The 9612-nt window shown below is 40.0% G+C and overlaps 1 protein-coding gene across 1 annotated transcript in view; it reads left to right on the top strand.

The window, feature by feature from the left end:
- Positions 1–9612, top strand: part of LOC141754340 (homeobox protein MOX-2-like) — a 258572-nt gene that overhangs the window by 169364 nt on the left and 79596 nt on the right. The gene's annotated exons all lie outside the window — the stretch shown is intronic.

The following is a 9612-nucleotide window of genomic DNA, read 5'->3' as shown; positions in this document are numbered from 1 at the left end:
AACTATGTTGAATTTGCTTCATGGAACCGAATCAACTGAAAATGAGTCAGACTAACTGAAATAAGCCCGGCTTATTTGGTAAACTGGCTTTATAGAACAGGGCTCCACATTGTGATTGTGACGGATGGACACAGATTCTCTGGATACAAGTGTTCACTTCATATTATTGGACTGTTATCAGTATCCAATGAGGAGAGGGAGCTCATGAATATTAATGAACAGGAGAACCTGATGTCATCGGCTTTTCAGCGACACAAACAGAAATGAAACCTTTTTAAACACACACAATACATATTTAGATTTATTAAAGTTTATTCATTCACTTCTGCTTTAGGAGCATTTTAAGATGTCAGTCACAGCTGCTGTGTGGGCTTTAACTACTGAGGTCATTAATGATCTGACTGCTGTAAGATCATTAATGATGATGAGTCCAATTAGCTCACGACTTAGTCCTAAAACAATGTTAATGCTGAGAACACCAATCACAACAGCTCAACAAATATTGATTGATGGAAACAGTTTCAAACGAGGAGTCAAAGCATCTCTTTGTGTCGACTCATTTAATGAGAACATCGACAGATTCAAAACCACATTCAGTCATAGAAAATAAAAACAGTAATATAAATGTAAAATAAAGATTATTCAATAAAACTACACAGAGGAGGAAAATATAATGTTGAGCTATAAAACAATAAGAACAAGAGAATATACATCTGGGGAACACATCTGGAATAAATCATTCTAACCTCATATTATCTATCTATGACTGGGGGAAGTATATATATATATATATATATATATAGTAGTGTGTGAAAATTAAGTGCAGAACTCCATCGTTCCACCGGGTGGAGCTGCAACAGAAAGCAAAGCAGAAACATCTATTTAAATGTATTAATCTACAGTTCTGTTGTCATAAACAGAACTGATCTGCAGAGGCACTTTGGGTTCAGAATATATGAATGAATAAAGACAAAGTGAAACCCAGGTCCAGGTGGAGGAGGTGGTGGAGTGTGGAGCAGAAGGAGTGGAGGAGTCTCAGTGTGTCTGCAGAGACTGTGCAGAAGGACAGATACACTGATGATACTCTGTCAGGTCCAGAGGAACACACAGGGATGATGGTGGTTAGAGATCACTACCACAATCTGAGGAGAGAAGAAGAAGACACCAGAAGTCATCAATCAGTGTTTACAGAGACTCCCTTCATCAGCTGTCAGTCAGCATCCAGTATAAAGAGCAGAGGGACTTCAGTCTGTGCAGCGTAGCCAGCTTCCTTTCTGCTCTCATGTTAACGTATTGGAGTGAACACACTGAGCTCAGAGCTCACAGACCAGAGGCCTGTACTACGAAGCCAGTCCAACACACCCAGGGTATCTTCTCCTTATCTGGTTTAACTAACCCCTCAACCAAGATCCCGCTAAGCGGTCCTACGACAGTTCTGATCAACTCGGTAAGTCAACCCAGGGTTTCTCAGTCTGGCTGTGAGCGCGTTCACATAGAAGGGACGGGGTTTGTAGCACATGACCAATCAGAGACATGGACCAGTCTACGGTCAGCAGAGCGGCACACTTTACAAACGCATACTAGACAAGTTAAACACATAATCCAGACTAGAATTAACACAGTTTAAACTGCCAAATGCAGGAAGGACAGCTGACTGTGTGAATGTGTAAATTAACAGACTTTTAATATCACGACAGATCTGACTAGAACTAATTACACGTGATTCCATCAGATTAATGAGTTGATTAAATGTATTCTTATAGAATAGAATAGAAGATACTTTCTTCATCTCCTGGAGGAATTACAATACTTTAGTCTCATTCTTTCAGCTCCAACCCCGGCGGTGTGAAACAGACTGGGGAGAAAGTAAAAGAATAAATCTATAAACATAATTCACAGCGGTAAGCAGGCTTACTTTCACATCTTCTAATCACCCACAGCATACATAAAGTATTGGTAGCAAAGTAACCAAGGCAACGCATTCAGTCTGAGGGACTGTAGGAGCACGACTCTGACGTGTCTCACAGCAACATACGGCTCAAGAAGCTGATTCAGATGAGGGACTATATGAAGATCATATATATATATATATACTGTACATATATATATATATATATATATATATGTACACTGCTGGGTCTGCAGCTGAGAGAAGAAGGCTAAATTATTGTCATACAGGCCATAACAATACATGTGATCACATTAACTCAGCAGAGTACACAAAGTAGTTCTAGTCAGATCTCTGGTGCTCTAGACGGGGCAGTGATATTACAAGTCTGTTCATTTACACATTCACACAGTCGTGACCTTTCTGCATGTGTCAGTTTAAACTGTGTTGCTCTTAGCCTGGATTATGTCTCTGTGTAATATTATCTCACGATCACACAGTACACAGTGGAAATAACCTGCTGAGAGTCCTGAGAGCATCATTACTGCAGAAACAGAGAGCTTTTCACTGCTCACTTTAATGATGGATTTACTGCTGTTAGGTTGCTTTCAGTCACATTTTGAATGTTTTACCTACTTTTAAATATCACATGACAAATGTGTAAATATTAGGACTGTCAATCCATTAAAATATTTAGTCGAAATTAATCGCATGATTGTCCATGATTTATCGTGATTAATCGCATATGTTTTATCTGTTCTAAATGAACCTTAAAGGGAGATTTGTCCAGTATTTAATCCTCTTATCAACATGGGAGTGGGCAAATATGCTGCTTTATGTAAATGTATGTATATATTTATTATTGTAAATCAATTAACAACACAAATCAATGACAGATATTGATCAGAAACCCTCACAGGTACTGCATTTAGCATAAAACAATATGCTCCAATCATAACATGGCAAACTGCAGCCCAACAGGCAACAACAGCTGTCAGTGTGTCAGTGTGCTGACTTGACTATGACTTGCCCCAAACTGCATGTGATTATCATAAAGTGGGCATGTCTGTAAAGGGGAGACTCGTGGGTACCCATAGAGCCCATTTACATTCACTGATCTGGAGGTCAGAGGTCAAGGGACCCCTTTGGAAATGGCCATGCCAGTTTTTCCTCGCCAAACTTTAGAGTAAGTTTGGAGCGTTATTTAGCCTCCTTCATGACCAGCTAGTCTGACCTGGTTGGTACCGATGGATTCATCAGGTTTTATAGTTTACTATGATACCAGTATCTTCACTCTAGCTTTAAAACTGAGCTGCTACAACCTGAAAATCACAAGTTGCGTTAATGAGTTAAAGTAATTACTGGCGTTAAAACAAACTTGCGTTAACGGGTTATTATTGTGTTAACTCTGACAGCCCGACTAAATATGGAGTCTTTTTGGACAAGGAGATCAGACAGAGCGTTTCAGACAGAGGGTGTAAAGAGGTGCTGCAGCACAGCCGGGAGAAGAAAAGTAAAGTGATTTTTGAACATTAAAGCATGTTAACATGTTCTAGTAGAAACCTTAAATACAAGTATGAAGCTGAACATCAGCCTGATAGGTCCTCTTTAAAGGTCCCACATGTTCATACACAGACTGAACAGTAAAACGTCAGCTGTGATTACTGGACTTCAGCAGAGGTTCTGGTCTGTATAAAGACCACATGGTTACTAAATGTAACCATGGTTCTATGATGTTCTATCTCTCAATGAGAGAACACACACTTTCTGATCAGAGTTGATGGTACGACAGTTTGATGGATGAGGACCACTGTCTCTATACATGATGTGATGCTGTCAGCTGTAATCCAGCTTTATTTCCTGGAGACATGAACACAACAACAACATCTTCTTCACATCAACTCTAACACATGATCACAACAAGCTTCTGGCTGATCTGATTGGCTGACTGTTCTCTCTCGCTCTGTGTGTCACCGTTCTCCTCTCACAGCTTAACGGAGGAAACACATCACAACAATACTGCTGAAACCAGCATGGACCGACTCCGACCCTCTACTGACCTCAGAGTCTCCAGTCTACAGTGTGGACTCTTCACCAGATCAGACAGCAGCTTCACATCTGAATCCTTCAGGTTGTTGTAGCTCAGCTCCAGCTCTCTCAGATGGGAGGGGTTGGACTTCAGAGCTGAGGCCAGAGAAGCACAGCTGATCTCTGACAAACTGCAGCGCCTCAATCTGAATAAAGAATAAATGATGAAGATAAAAATCACTTTATAATCCAATCAGATGTGTTCAGGTTTTAAATGTGTAGCTCAACATCACTATGTCCTAATCAATGATCTTTTCCCTAAAATGAGTAGAGTGACTTTGTCATTGTGTTATTGTGGATCATCATCATGTCAGCCTTCTACAGACATCATCCAGATGTCACCACAACATTCATACACCTGTTCATGTCAACACACATCAATAAAATGCTGCTGATCTCTGTCAAGTCTGGAATTAGAGGATCAATATTAAATCAGACTTGTTGGACTTCATTACTTCATTTATTACATGGCCTTCTTCTCACTGTATCTGGGAGCTTAGCAGGTTTATGTCATTTACAGGAAAGGTCCACATTTGTTCAAGTGTGTCTGTAAACAACAGCCACATGTCATATGTACATTAAAAGAGTTATTGGTGGCAGTAATCATTCCTCCTGTGAAGTGGTCCCTTCATAACACAACTACACTGTAAGAAATGACTTCAGAAGTTCAACTGAAACTAATATGAAGATTCAGCAGTCTGAGTCTGACAAATCAAGTGAATGTTTACTAGAGCTGGGTCGATTCAACTATCTCCTGATTCAATATGTATTGTGATTTTAAAGTATGGTGATTTGATTTTGCGATTTGTGTAATGTTTTATACTTCTGGTGAATATAATCCATCAGTCTGATTTCCATATATGTATTTAGTAAATACAGTTCCCTTTGTTAACACCATATCTTGAAAAGCGGACGTAGTCCCACGTGTCTACTTCCTCTAACTTCTCCAAGGTGGTCTCTAGCTCTCCCGTCAGCTCCGTTCTCTTTATCCATCCATGGTCAGCTCCATCGGGGCCGTTTCAGTGCAGAGAACAGAAATGTCAGTATCTGGGTGCTCTAGAGTTGTAGCGTCGGCCCATTTGACCAGGGAGATGAGAGCGACGGCCAGCTCGACTGCATGTTACCGTGATACGATAACGTTTCCTGTTAACGTTTTCGCACTTTTTTCCGCCTATTTTTAGATATTTTTCTGCCTTTTTTCGGAAATATTTCAGACGTTTTTCAGACTTTTATTCAGACATATATCAGCCTTTTTTCGGACGTATTTTAGACTTTTGTTTGAACATATTTTTGCCTTTTTTTCGGACATATTTCGAACTTTTTTGGAAACATTTTTGGACATACTTTGGCATTTTTTCAGCCTTTGTTCTGACTTATTTTCGGACATATTTTGGCCTTTTTTAGACGTTAGCATGCAGCTTTAGCCGTTATGTCTAGCTCTGCTTTTCCTGTCAATGTGTGAAACCCAAAGTCTTTCCATCCTTTACTGGATGTGTAGTGTTTACCACGCTGGATTTAACATGGGAGGGTGCAGGTCGTATCCACGACGACCCTCCAACGTTTTAGACTTTCTCGTTTCTGCTTGCGGTGGTTTGTTTTGGTTGACGGATTCAGAACGGATATGACGTCACGTTACTCAGACTACAACAATAAAAGCGGTAGCTTCCTTCTACCTCCACATAGGCTTCGGTGAAGCAAATATATTGATTCTGGCATTAAAAAATCTATTTCAAAATCGTTAAATACCCATAGCCCCCTCCCTCCCCCTTCCCATCAGTCCGTGTGTCTGGATGTGATTGTGCCTGTGTATGTCGCTTTTTGTCGTTCGTCTCCTGTCTGTCTCACACCGTTTTCCCCCCGACTATGTTAAAGCGTCTTTGAGCTCACTAAAAAGCACTATATAAATCTAATATATTATTATTATTAAATAAAAATTTAGATACATATCGTGATATGGCATCAGTGTCATCTTTTCCTGGTTTTAAAGGCTACATTACAGTAAAGTGATTGAGTGTATTTCATTCAAGAGTGTAATTTTCTGAACTTACCAGACTGTTCTAGCTGTTCTATTATTTGTCATTTACACTTCGTCATGAGATCCACATTACTGATGATTATTTAGCAAAAGTATTGCAATATTGATATCTAAGTATTTGGTAAAAAATATTGTGACACTTGATTTTCTCCAAGTCACCCAGCCCTAATACATCTAACTCAGGCTGCTGAAGCCTCCAATTAGTTTAAGATCAACGTTACAGGTCATTTTACACAGAACAAGACTGTGGATTTAGTCCTCATCTCGTAACACTCGACATCAATAACTCTTTGAATGTACATATGAACATGTGAGTATTGTATTGAGATAGACTTGAAAAAAATATGAACCTGCAAAGATGTTTCTGATGCAGAATATTTATTTGGTATTTGTTGCAATCTAAATGTCTGCGGCTTCAAATAATAAGCCAATCCTGACATGAAAACAGAGCACAGTTAGATCTGCTGTCAACAAGAACGTGGGAATAATTTAGAGCCATAGAAACCTCTGATTAGATGGTGTTGTTCATAATTATCACTTATGTGCCTTTAAGTTGGTGCAATACGTGTTTGTTGAAGAGTGCTGCACCTTTAGACATGTTCAAATAGAGAGCTACAGGAATGAGTCCTAAAACCCAGAAATGAGTCAGCATTTTATCACTTCCTGTTTCTTCGTCTGGAGGTCAATGGGTTTTTTGAATGGGTTTTTAGTTAGATGCCTGAAATAAGGTCTGTGGTTAAAGGTCCAGTGTGGAGGATCTGGCGGTGTCTAGCAGTGACGTATGGAGATTGCAACTAACTGAAGCCTCTCCTGTGTGCCAAGCGTGTTGGAGATCCATGGTGCAGGGGCGTGTCCAGACATTTTTGATAGGGGTGGCACCAGTGGGGCACTGACTTATGCAGGGGTGGCATGAAGTGTGAGCAGGAGCGCCTGCGCACAGACATATACACTCACGTATGCACGCACGCACACACACACACACACACACAAGAAAATACACACCCACACCCAGGTGTCGGCATAGCATTAATTTACCATTTTTGTCTCCACAACCCATATCTACTTCACTTACTAACACTGCAAGCAAGAATAGACCTACTAGTCACAACATTCAGGAAAAGGCAACATACAAATGTGATTGAAAACTACCATACTTTATTCTAACCTCAAAACAACCTTCCAAGGTATGATATACAGTACATACAAAAAAGACAATGCACTTTCTGTATAAAGTGCCAACAAAATTACAATAAATAAGCCTGTTTGGGCAAATCATTTACTTGACAAAACTTGTCACATGTGCCACAGTGTAGTAAGTTACTGTAGTATTCTCAGCAACAGAGAAACCTGAACTCCCAGGTATAAACAAAAGTCACATCCCTCCTCACATACCAGCAAATCTTGTTTTAACATTGTAAAGTGAACTGTTAAATAATGCCAAAATAATTTGTAAATTCCCAAAGTAGGTTACATACAAAAGAAAATCCTTATTCTAAAACAGTCACTTTATAAAGTGCCAACAAAATTAAAATAAATAAGACTCTTTGGGCAAAATATTTACTTGACAAAACTGTGCAAAACTTTACATGTGCAACAATGTAAATGGTTGGAGGTACAGACCGTGTAGAATACTTTATCAACAGAGATAGCTGACCTTACCAGAGCTTATGTGTGCATAAAAAAAGCTTACATCACTTGTAACAAATCTTGTTTCAACACTGATTTGTTACAGTAATAATGCTACAAAATAACCTGTGACTCCAAAAGCCAACATAAGAAAACAATGCACATTAAAAAACACAGTCACTCTCCGCCTATAAAGTGCAAACATATTTAAAATACATACGCCTCTTTGAACAAATTATTTAACCAAACAAATTATAAGCTTTACATGTGCTAGTGTTGGTTACTCTAGTATTACCTAGTATTACCATTCAAGAGACCCAATCTGCTTTGACAGTTCCTTCCTTCCTTGCTTCCTTCCTCCCTCCCTTCTTCCTGTCCTTCTCTCTTTCTTTCCTCCCTCTGTCCTTCCTCTGTTCTTCATTCCGTCCTTCCTCCCTCCCTTCTTCCTTCCTTGACCTGAGGAAAACAGGAGGGCTAAAACAGTGCAATTCGCCTGTTCTTGTGTTTGCTTGCAAACACTTTGATAAAATCATCCATGTTGAGTGCCCTCGCTCTTCTTGACTCAATACTTAGCAAACCTAAATGGCTTAGTCTGTTGTCTAGCATGGTTGTCCTCAAATGAGTTTGAATGAGCTTTAGAGCTGAAAAACTCCGCTCACATGCAGCAACACGGGTCTAACATAACAATGTTACGCAGTACAGAATAGCTCAATGTTAGATTTAACATCGTTGACAGTCAAAACAGTGTTTGCTAATGAGATGAGATGATGACAGCCTTGTGCCAATTACAATAAAAAGAAATAAAACAAGACAGGGTAAATGTTTAGCTTATTACCGTTACAGCTTTTAACTACAGGCACAGTAAGTGTAGTAAAATGTAGGCTACTCACATCTTTCACGACGACGCTCCAGAGACGTGTTGCTTCCATAGACTGAGTTTGTTTCACCTGTAGGTTCACCTGTAGGTTCACCTGTAGGTTCACCGCCTCAAACTTCTTCTTCTTCGCGCCTTTTTTTTGCAGGCTACATACTACTTTAGCGCATCTCTGCCTCTCAGGTTTGAGAAGGAACTGCAACTCTAAACAAGAGTGCAGTTTACATTCAGTGCCGTGGCCCGCCTCTGACTGGGCATATAGCCAATCATATTTTAAGATATTGGGGTGGCACTTGGGGTGGCCAGTCAGATTTCAGGGGTGGCCCGTGCCACCCTAGGCCACTCCCTGAACACGCCAGTGCCATGGTGGCTGATGCGAAAACAAGAAAGTCCCTCTCTAGAGCCATCTGGAGAAGAGCCAGTGTGCAGAGAGAGTGTGTCTACAAACTACATGAGCTACAGTCAGTGAACTGACCTCAGAGTTATCTATTCTTTTATCTATTCTTTTGTTTTTATCCATTCTTTTGTTATTATATTATACTGTTTGTCTCGCACCAAAAATGCCAAAGAAAATTCCTAGTGTATACCTCTTACACCTGGCAATAAACACCATTCTGATTCTGATTCTGAGTCTCCAGTCTACAGTTTGGACTCCCCAGTCCGGCAGACAGCAGCTTCACTCCTTAATCCTGCAGGGTGTTGTTGTAACTCAGGTCCAGCTCTCTCAGATGGGAGGGGTTGGACTTCAGAGCTGAGGCCACAACTTCACAGTGAGTATCTGAGAGTCCACAGCCAGAAAATCTGTCATGACACAAAAATGACAAAATATGTTATTATGAAAGAGGACAGTTTATATTTACTTCATGCATTTGATGACTAAACAGTTTGATATATACTTCTTTGATTAACATTTGCTCCTCACATCAGTGGTTCAGCTAATCTTATCTCACTGTCTGACATGAAACAATAATTCTCATCACTCTCTCTCAAACCTGCAGACTTTTAATCTTTGTTTTTCTTTAATCTTGCAGATGAAGAGAGAGAACATGTAGTTACATTGAGGCTTCCCTAATGTCCAGTCTGTCAGTGTGATCTGATCCC

This window comes from Sebastes fasciatus, chromosome 17 (assembly GCF_043250625.1).
Source record: "Sebastes fasciatus isolate fSebFas1 chromosome 17, fSebFas1.pri, whole genome shotgun sequence".
NCBI classification, from domain to species: Eukaryota; Metazoa; Chordata; class Actinopteri; order Perciformes; family Sebastidae; genus Sebastes; species Sebastes fasciatus.
Note: the sequence above shows the minus strand (reverse complement) of the source record. Positions and strands in the feature narration are given on the sequence as shown.